Below are 10271 nucleotides of genomic sequence, written 5' to 3' on the forward strand. Positions count from 1 at the left end.
AATTGAAGTTTCGACTATTTACAAAAATATCAAATTTTCGAGTCTATCATAATCCTTTTTTATACATCACCAGAAGTAACAGTTAACATGGTATGATAGACTCGAAAATTTGATATTTTTGTAAATAGTCGAAACTTCAATTATGAAGAAATGTATCCTGAGTTAATACATAAATTGTGTTCATATGCAAATAAAGTAGGATAACTCGAAATCATCACCAGAGGGCCTGAAGCAGTTAAAGAATGGATAAGGACAGCATGGTGAGAAGAATTCTTCATGTTTTTAATGTAAAGTGTCAGAACCTACAATAGAAGGCTGACACTTGATCGTTTTTAACATTGTAACCTCTTTTTACTTGTTTACCTGTGTTTTTTAAGAAGTTTTTCTTCAAAACAAATACCATGTTAACTGTTACTTCTGGTGATGTATAAAAAAGGATTGTGATAGACTCGAAAATTTGATATTTTTGTAAATAGTCAAAACTTCAATTATGAAGACATAATTCAATAAAATTACATGATCAAAACAAAGCTACAAAGAAGTCTACTTGCTAATATTGATAACATGAAAAGTGTTCATTATTCAAATAGAAATTAGAAAAGATGCTAGTGCAGGCTTACATTTTTTTGTTAATGCTAGTGCAGTTACAGAAAGGATTAGAAAAAATAACAAATCTTTATGCACAGAATATTCAACCATGTTTCAGACATTTGATCACCATATTCATAAAATAATTATTTATTATTGCTTCTTTAAGAAAGTAAAAAATTTACAAAAGAGGAACATTTTTGTTTTAAATTAGATCATCATCAGCTTTACTAGTGACAGTTAGAATGTGAGAAGCATTCTAAAAATTGAATTCAACATTAAACTCATTTAAACAACAAAATTAAGACAGTGATGCATGTACAATATGCAACAGATATCAAATTCCTGCCAGCATGAGGATGTGATGCAAACAAAATTACAGACAGTAAAAGACAAAGTACCATTAGTTATATAAAAGTGCTCTTAAGGTAGTACATAGAATTTATGTTTGTCTGTTGCACAGTTTTTTAATTATATTCTCCCAATTCCATGTGATTAAGAATCTGTCCATCTATCACATGGGCAACCAAATCTTGGTAATTAAGTATTTAGTGAAATATTTGGACATTGAAGTATTTACCTAAAATACTCGTATAAATGAAACAACATTCAGTAATCCGGGTTGTAAACAAATTCTGTCCAATTACTAAGTACAAAGGGTGAGTTCCAACTTACTGTAACAGTGGCATATTTTATTAATGCCCACTGAGTGACTGCAATGATGTTATGAGAGTACACAAGTCATAATGTTCTCTAACCATTGAGGCAATTAACCTATATGTTAAACCTACAAAGAAATACTTGTCTTTGTAAAAGTCTTACCGTCCTTAAATTTTAATATTTTATTGTTAATTGTCTACTTGGACTTTACTTATTAATAGGACTTTATACTGGTGTCTAAAGATCGGCACAGTACTGAGAGTTAGTTCAGGAAAGAACAAAATTTCTTTATTATATCACCTGTAGTAATAATTTCTGTACACATATTATACGTGTTTCAGGCTAGCATGCCCCTCATCAGCAGTATTGCACTTAACACTAAAAGTATAAAGTCCTATTAATAACTAAAGTCCAAGTAGACAATTAACAATAAAATATTAAATACTTGTCTTCTTTGCTAAGTGCAATTGCATATTCTCCCACAGCTTTGGTTTTTTTCTATAGTCTCTTTATCCAATTTGAGACTGCATAATTGTAGACAGCTTCTTGAATATAATCTGCATATCATTATATCTTGCATAAGATGAAACTAATGCAGCTAAGGCTTTTTCTGAAACTAGCCTACATATTTAGTAGTCATTTAATGAACAGTGGGCCACACGTTACAGGGTACTGAAGGTGATTACTACCAATCAGGGTAGACAGTTCAAATTGCACCTGTTCCAAGCCTTGACCAAATTAATGGGAAGCAGTCACATCCATACCACATTGTTTTACCCTATGGCAAACAGCCTGGTAGCACATGCTCAAATCTGCATTCAAAGCTTGCTTGACTGAATGTTGGATGGCGGTCTTACCAATAGTGTTGCTAAGGATGCAAGCTGTTTCAAGGAGGACATTAAGACAACAATTCCGAATTCATCTACAAGACACTCTATGACTACCCAGCGAATTCCTGCCTTACACCAATGGACACAAACACAACAGTTTTCATTTAGCAGCTCAAGGAACTGATGCACTAGATAGCGCCAACAAGATGCCACAGCGCAAGGAAGATATTTGTCCCTCAGGACGTGCATTGCTGCACCCACATTTTCGTGCAGCATGATGCTGTACTGCGATCACTATAACTGCCATACGATGTACCTTTCCCCATACTATAGTGAACGGACAAGATGTTCAAAGTCTGAATACACCAAAAAGAGGTGTTTATCTCCATAGATAGACTCAAACCTGCATACTGTCTGGTAGAATGCCAACAGAGGTCAACCAAAAGACAGGTGCAGAGCAAGTTTCATGTACGACAACAGATGTATGTGACCTTAAGTCAATGATCACCACAAACTCAAAACAACAAACAACAGAAAGCAAGATGATGATGCACTTAGGAAGATGCATCCAATTCCTAGCATGTTTTTGTTAATTGCATGATATTGTTGCACTAGATAGGGGGTACCACCATTCCAACCTATGTGATGTCAGACTGAAGCTAACCTCACTCTTCTGGTCAATGTGCTTTTGCTTGGTTGTGTCTTCACCTTGCACCTCAAACACTGCCTCAAGGTCAACATACAATTTTAAATTTTGTATATTTGACTTAAAAATAAATAATCAGCAAATGCCCAGGAAACATATCATCCTGTCTGAATTGTTTATCTAGCATGATGACAACACTATGTGTAGATACAATCAGATTGCAAGTGGCGATAAAACCTTAGTCCACTTGTTTCGATATTCAGCGTAAAATTGAACCACAAATCACACTTCAGGAAAACAGCAAAATGTCGAGATTCCATACAATGGGAATCCCATGCACCCCACACCTATGGTGCTTATACTTTTTGAATAAAACTAATCCAATATTAATTCTAATCATTCAAATCCTGTATACAAACGAATCATAGTGATCTGATCAATATCTATCCATGTATACACAAACACCATCTAGGATCAACTGAACTGTGATCAATTCAGTTGATCCTAGGTATGATCAACTGAATAAACATTACCATTTTATTTTATTTTAACATTTACCATTATTATTGTTCATAAAAAGATGATTCTTTTTATGAACATAATGGTAAAACTTTTCAATCAATTTAAATGTTAATTAATTATGGATAGATGGAAAGCAATAATCAATAATTATTTTCTAATGTTAAATCTCCTTCTGACTTCTGGAAAAGTATTAAGACGTTACCCTTTCAGGTAACCAGGACAAAGAATAAGGCTAAAATAGATCATTTGAATTACAAGGGGAAAATGATAAATGATGAGCGCACTTTTAGTGACATTTTTGCCGAGCACTACAGGTCCTTGAACGGCTTTGCTCCAGACGTCTTCGGCAATATCAATTCGGAGCAACACAGAACGTTAGTATATCTAATACTTTCTTTTTGGAAAACACAACAGCCTTAGAAATCTATAATACTATAGAGGGTTTGAAAAATGGCACTCCAGAAATCAGTTTCTTAAATATTAAAATCTTAAAACACATATCTGATATCTTAGCTCAACCATTATTGAATATGATAAACAAATCTTTTGAAAATGGTTACTTTCCGGAAAAACTAAATCAAAACTTAGTTTTGCCATTATATAAAAATAAAGGATCAAAAAGTGAAATTGAAAATTATTGTCCCATAATAATAGTGTCAGTGTTGGCTAAAATTTTCAAGAAGATTTTTTACAAGAGATTTTCAACTTTTATAGACAGATTCCAGGTTATGCACAGAAACCAATATGCTTATAAACGAGGATTTTCGACGGTAGATGCTTTGTTGCATTTGAAACAATCAATAGCATCACAACTTGGTAAATCAAAAAATAGCAATATCAGTTTTTGTTGACCTTTCAAAGGCATTTGATAGCTTAAATCATGAACTTTTGTATCAAAAATTGCAAACTGTTGGTCTAAGAGGGACTCCTCTAAAGCTGGTTAAAATCATACTTGTCAAACAGAATTTACTTTGTAAAAATTGGACAGATTATCTCTAGCTCTTTCAGGCCAAATAAGGGCATTCCTCAAGGTTCAATCTTGGGTCCACTGCTTTTCAATATATATATTAATGATTTATTTAACTATATACCAAAAGAGAATATACTGATGTACGCTGACGATCTATTGATAACTTATTCTCATACAAACGTTGTAATTCTTCAGGAAAATTTAAATCGCATTTTAAAAACTTTAAATAGTTATATGGAAAACAATGGATTAGTAATTAACAAAAAAAAACAACTAAATTCCTCTGCTTTGCAAATAGGAATAAAATAATCAATCCGCATCACCTAAAAATTGAAATAACTGATTATAACATAGAAAAAGTAAATGCTATTAAGTTTTTGGGAGTAACTTTTGATGACAATCTGTGCTGGAATAAACATATAGATGATGTTGCACTTTCCCTGGCAAAGTATACTGGGATAAATAAGAAAATTCAAGCTTTTTTAAGCACATCACTCTTGAAACGGCTGCACCACACTTGCATTGAATCTAAAATAAGATATGATATTGCTGTATGGGGAACCGCATCTCTATATGCTGTTAATAAACTTCAGATGGCACAAAATCATTACATGCGTTCAATTTATAATTTAAACTTTATGGAATCAGTATCTGAACTCTACCGCACCAATAATATTGACAAGATTAGTGAAATTTACAAGAAACAGATTCTATTGGAGGGTTTCAAATATATAAAGGGCAAAAAGGAAAACAGCTTCCTCGAAATTGGTATAGGAGAATGTCGCAGATCAACACGAGATACTTGTATAATTTGTGAATATAGACTCCCAATAGTTAAACTAGAGGTGGGGAGATCTGCACCGATCTTTCAATTAATCTTCTATTGAAATAGTCTGTGCAACGATTTACGTAACATATCAAGTTATGAAATCTTAAAAAAAAATGGAAAAAACTTAAGCCACAGTGATATTTGTTCTCAGTTAATTTTTGGACTTGAGGTAGAATGTAATTTTCTTTCTCAGCTCGCATCCTGTTTTTTGTTTTTTTTTTTTTGTTGGTTTTGTTGATTTTTGCTTTAAGATGCTTGTAAAAGGCCAATCTGGCCACAGTGTCTTTTTGAGAAATAAATAAAATTAAAAAAATTAAATAAATAATGATATAGTTGTAAGAGGATATTTATTAACAAGACAATACTAAATTGTTTAAATTACTCATGAGCAACCTGTGGCCTGCAAAGTTCTATGTAGCCCCTGAGACTTTGGTAATGTAACTTCATTTTCCTATTTTCTGCTTCATGACCTAATTGAGCAGGTATTGTGACAAAGAACATTGAAACTAAATTTGACCAGTGAAAAGAAAAGATTAGAATAAACTATATACTACTACCTCATAGTTTGCATGTCATTAGCAAATATTATTTTAAAACCTACTGGTGGTTATGGAGTATGTTGATAATCCATATTACATAAGAAATTATGGTAATTATATTACTAGAATTTAAAATAATTATATTATTAGAATTATATCAAAAATACCTTCTATAATGTTATCTTGACTTTTTGAGGCTTCAGAATTTTTAAAACACTTTTCAGAATTGGAATGTTCTATTACTTCTTGTGATACACTAGAACCTTTAGATTGCTAAAATAATATTAAATATATTTGTAAAAATTTAAACAATGAAATCAGTATATTTTATAATTTAAAAAAAGATAAAAGTTAAAATATCTTCTTGAAAAACAACCACAAGAAAATAACCTTCTCAGTCTTTACCAATTTTCAAGAAGACTTAATTAAAAACTATAGACTACAACTTTCTTCTAAAAGGAATAAGCTTTATTTAATATTACCTCCAAATGCGTTTTGCCCTGGCTATAACAGGAACTCTTCAGCTGATATAACATCACAATCCATAGCAATATAATTGCTTTAGAAACATCATGATTTTGATAACAAATTATCTCACATAAAGATGTATTTATACTGTCCACAAAAAACCTTTATCAGTGTTGTGTTTGTTACACTATCCACTAACACAGTGTTACAGTTAGACATTTATATGTATTTATACACCTAACTATATTATTCCAACATGCATCTACGCTTATGCTGGTATTTAAATAAATAACATTATTCTGCATGACAATTGCATTGTGTTCTTTAATTCTTCTTTTTATTATATTCTTTTCTTACACACATTGAGGGAAACTAAGTGCAAGTTGGGAAAGTGATTATCAGAACATGTAGCGTCTATCAGACTAAAAAAATAATATTTCACCATGGTTTCATCATTGTTGGGAACATAATTGTAATATTGATATAAATAACATAAAAATTGTATATAAGGAAAAGACTATCACAAAAAGAAGAATTAAAAAATACTATGCAATTGTCATGCAGAATAATGTTATTAATTTAAATACCAGCATAAGTATAGAGGTATGCTGGAATAATGTAGTTAGGGGTATGAATACATCTTTATGTGAGATAATTTGTTATCAAAATTATGATGTTTGTGAAGCAATTATATTGCTATGGACTGTCATGTTATATCAGCTGAAGAGTTCCTGTTATAGCCAGGGCAAAATGCATTTGGAGGTAATATTAAATAAAGCTTATTCCTTTTTAGAAAAAAGTTATTAGTCTACAGTTTTTAATTAAGTCTTCTTAAAAATTGGTAAAGACTGAGAAGGCTATTTTCTCGTGGTCGTTTTTTGAAAAGTTTTTTAAGGTTTTATTAACTTTTACCTTTTTTAAAATATAACCTTTTAACTTATAATAATAATTAAAATTAGTATATAAACAATATTACTTAGACCCAGATGCTGAGGTTATATTTAAACTAATTTTTAATCAATCAAATCTTGTAATTTAGCCTAAAGCAAAATATGCTAACATTTAAAGTTAAGATTAATCATCAGCAATTATGGTAATTTGAATTAAAAAAATGCAGAAAATTCTGAAGAAAGACTCAGAGCAAGACTCAGGAATCTCTCAAGAACGGATATCTCAATTATTTCTTGTCTCTGTCCCACCTTTTCTATCCTGGCTCTTACTTTTGATCTCTGTCTTACGCACGATCCTTCAGTCTCCCTCCTTTAAATTTCCTCCTCAGTGGTGAATCCAAAAGTGTTTGTTTTTCTGGCTCTGTGTCTAACAATCGTTTTGAGCAGGACCCCCCTCCTGTCCCTGTTGGCAAAACCACCAATCAGGACCCACGAATATTCCCACTCCTGTGCTCCTGTCAGGTGACAGGAAAGGGTTAAAAGCAGAAAGAAGAAGGGTGATAAGAAAGAAGAAAGGAGTTCTAATTCTATATACAGTAATTACATACAACAAAATGGTGGACAGTCACACAGGAAGCCGCTCCCACCAGGGTCAATATAAGACTATTGGCTTATAAATTTAAGCAAGTGGATAATGTACAGGACCATACTGCTCAAAATGGTTCATTGTGTAGAAACTACAATAACACAAAGCCTATGTCATCGACCAGAAAACTAAGCCAGATGCTCACTGTGACACAACCAATAGTGTGAAGATCCTTCATTACAAACTCATGAAATGCACAGAGCATGTCCATGTATTGCAAAAACTGGAGGAGGAGGATTATGTTGCAAGCCAAGCCATATGTCATGATCTCTTGAAGGTTATGGAACAAGAAGATTTGATGGTATTTTTGTATATGTTAATCCACTCAAATCTGCACAAACCAAATCAATTCTCTTTTCTTGCGTCATCATGCTTCTAACACAAAATTTCTTCTAACTGTAACACTGTTTTGAGTAATAACACTGTTGAGTAATACTGTCTACAAATAACCTTTATATATCAGCTTAGTCAGAGACTAGTCAGACTTAGTCAGGGAGACACCGCTTAGTCAGCACCTGAAGAAGACCTTGGTGGAGGTTGAAAACATTAGTGGATATTGTAACGAACACAACACTGACATATAAAGGTTTTTTGTGGACAGTTATCATCACGCTTCACACAACTTGTAAACAATTGATTTTATTACCATTTTCAGAAAAAGAAATTGAGACTTTCTAATTACCCTCTATATATACTCTGGCAGTCTGTTTGATTATTTGGTAAAATTTTAAAATAATCATAATAATTTATAGCCTTATTTGTCAAAAAATTATTATTTACCAGAAAGGCAAGAACTGCTTGACTTTTTGCAATTTGAATCCTTAAAGCTTTTAATTCTGCATTTATTTGTTCTTGTATACTTTCATCAAGCAAATCATCTTCAGCCTAATAATAAAAAATATTTATAGTTAATATTTTAAAAGAATATTTTTAGCATTATTTATTCAAACGAACAACTTTTTAAATAAGATTTTTCAACTACATAATGTATATGCTCTATTATACAATTTAAAATTCTAAAAAACTTATAAATGATGAATGAAAATAAAACATATTCTAATATATATAATTATCTTATCATTACTTTAGTTTTACAGTCTATTTGTTTATTTTAACTTAATCTATTTGCAAATTATAGGTCCACAAGAGTACAGTGAAATCTCACTTAACGAACATACTTAATTCCAGAATCTTACTTATAACAAAACAATTTTTTCCATAGAAATTAATGTAAAATACGATAATGCATTCCATGCCGAAAAAATACTCAAATATTTTATGTATAATGTTTGTTCAAAGAAAATTACACAATATACATTGTTAAGAAGCGTGAATCATCATCATCTTTTCTTCTAGCATGGAATGAACCAACCTGGAATGTGAATTCAATTTACAGAAAACAAAAAAATCAGATATATCTGATAAAGATGCCAAATGATATGCCAAATTCTTGGGCTATGTAAAGGCTATAATTAAATATTAGAAATCAATTAATTTGAATAGAGGTAGGCAGATATGCTGCCATCTCATATTAAATTTAATAATTATAAATAAATAATTTTTAATTTAGACATTTTTAAAATTTAATTTGGATTGTCATTAAATTTAGTACAAGATGGCGTGTTTATAATATAACAAGCTATGATTGTCGATGTTTATATGTAATATGTGTGATCACGAGCAACATATCTCCTTCATTGATATCTCCTCTGACATATCAATGAACACAGCATACAGAAATAATTCTGAATTGAGTGACTCACTATCACTTGATGCAGACTCCAACTTAGTGTCAATCAAAGGCCATGCATTTTCCAACACTTCACTATTGTAGTACTCTCCATAATGTCCCATGCTTCTGCAGTTTGAAAATAACATTATACATGTTGATTGCTTTCCAAATCTGCATCATAGCTTTGGTAGAATCGTTTTCATATTTATCAATAGAGAGATCAGATTTGCATGCCAATAGCAATGTTTAATTGATTCCAAAATTTCCTGATCCATAGGTTGGATTACAGCTGTCACATTTGGTGAAAGATAGCTCATATATCACCTGATTTCAGAGACAAGTCAGAGGGATAACTGAGAGCATTATCAATTAGAAAAATGGCTTTTAATAGAAGTTTATTTTTCTTCAGCTCTTCCTTCATAGCTGATATGAATTTATCATGGAACCAAAAAAATTCTAAGTACATCTGTGCTTTCTTTCAAGCATGATAATCTACCAGTAATGTACTCATCTTGCTGTGCTGAAAACATCATGACTGTTGGACTTTTCCAATCACCAGGAGAGGAATTTTTTTACTCCCATTGGCATTGCAACACATCATCAGTGTGACATGTTGTTTTTTGTTGTTTATGTTACCGTTAAAGCTCGAAATCCGTTAATGTGCACATTACCTAGCTAATCTGCAGATTAACTAGGGTGATCCGTTAAAGCTGCAAAAATTATTCCATTTCTCAAATTACCTAGGTAATGTTCAGATTATCTAGGTAATCTGCAAATTACCTACTAAGCACTCGGTAAAGTGAAAATAAGATCTTTCCTGGAACAACAGCAACGTTTCTGTATGCTTAAATTAACATAATGTTATTTATTTAATTTTCAATATCTAAAGAATCAAGTTAATACAATCAACAAATTAGTTGATTGAATCAATCATCAATCAATTAAAAAAAC

At 31.5% G+C, this 10271-nt stretch overlaps 1 protein-coding gene across 1 annotated transcript in view; it reads right to left on the reverse strand.

The window, feature by feature from the left end:
- LOC111622019 overlaps positions 1-10271 on the reverse strand; it is a 91680-nt gene that overhangs the window by 29161 nt on the left and 52248 nt on the right. The window contains exons 6-7 of the mRNA XM_023364319.1: positions 8369-8473; positions 5752-5857 (exon numbers count right to left, since the gene is read on the reverse strand). The gene's annotated coding sequence lies outside the window, so the exon portion shown is untranslated. The remainder of the gene's footprint in view (positions 1-5751; positions 5858-8368; positions 8474-10271) is intronic.

The sequence above is a fragment of the Centruroides sculpturatus genome, unplaced genomic scaffold (assembly GCF_000671375.1).
Source record: "Centruroides sculpturatus isolate CEXI.00-Female unplaced genomic scaffold, Cexi_2.0 scaffold225, whole genome shotgun sequence".
NCBI classification, from domain to species: domain Eukaryota; kingdom Metazoa; phylum Arthropoda; class Arachnida; order Scorpiones; family Buthidae; genus Centruroides; species Centruroides sculpturatus.